The sequence below is a fragment of the Octopus sinensis genome, linkage group LG7 (assembly GCF_006345805.1).
Source record: "Octopus sinensis linkage group LG7, ASM634580v1, whole genome shotgun sequence".
Taxonomy (NCBI): Eukaryota; Metazoa; Mollusca; class Cephalopoda; order Octopoda; family Octopodidae; genus Octopus; species Octopus sinensis.
The window spans coordinates 66,457,083-66,458,382 of NC_043003.1; positions in this window are offsets into that span (position 1 = coordinate 66,457,083).

Genomic DNA, 1,300 nt, shown 5'->3' on the forward strand with positions numbered 1-1,300 from the left:
ACAGACTTTTTACATTAATATATATATATATACATTAATATACTCCTGCGTTAATCGCATTAGCTATCCTGGCGCTATTGTAAACATAAGAGCTGTATTTACATATGTATGTAGCATTTATCCTTTTCTAGTTTCAATTATTTAACTGCGCCCATGTTGGGGCACCATCATGAACGGTTTGCTCGAATAAAATCGACGCCAGTATCTTTTTATAGGTCTGGTACTTATACAGTTGGTGTCTACTTACTGAAGCGCTAATTTCTGGGGATGTAAACAAACGAAAGCCGGTTGTCAAGCGATGGCCGCGAACAAACACTAACCCATGCATTCATAAATGCATCCATGCATACATACATACATACATACATACATACATACATACATACATACATACATACATACATACATACATACACACATATATACATACATGGGTAGATATACGGTATGCTAGAGAATAAAGGCTGTATTGACAGTAAGCGTAGCTACTCCTGGAACTGCGATAGATACATTACATCCCACCTACAAGGATATGCCTTTACTAACCACGAACAAGTGATAGCAGCTAAATATCTGATAAACAAAAGGAACAAAATACTAACAGACCTCCATGTTGTGATAAACAAAATGTCAGCTCTCTTATACCAGTGTGAAAGTTATCACCAACACTATCAACAGCGGTCCCAAACTGTCTACGAGATACTACAAGCCCCACGAGGCATGATATATTTGCAACGATTATTTACAATGCTATCCACAGGAAGGACTGACTTGACGTATACATCAAAGGCATGTCAGAACCAGCATGTATTCACCTCTCTAAAGACAAGGAATACTGGCGAAACATTCCAATACAAACAGTAATTCGGTGCAAACACGAGAGTCCTGATAGTGTTCTTTGGAACAGAGAACTAGTTATGCACTCTTGTAACGCTCGTCTATCCACCGGATGTGAATGCACAATCGAAAGTTCAAGAACAAGAGAATATTTACGACGAATTCATACGGACCTCACAGCCCTTGTGCTCTGACTATAAAATTCTCATTGGTACTTATCACCATTGGTAGATTAGGTTATGTACAAAAACATTTACACAAATACTCGGTTTCCCAGAGAAAGGGCAAAAAAGTAAATAATAATAAATAAAAACTGACGCAGATTCTCCAAACGAAATCTATTGGTGACACAGTCAAGGCTTGTAAGATATTCTTTACTCTTTACTCTTTTACTTGTTTCAGTCATGTGGCTGTGGCCATACTGGAGCACCGCCTTTAGTCGATCAAATCGAGCCCAGAACTT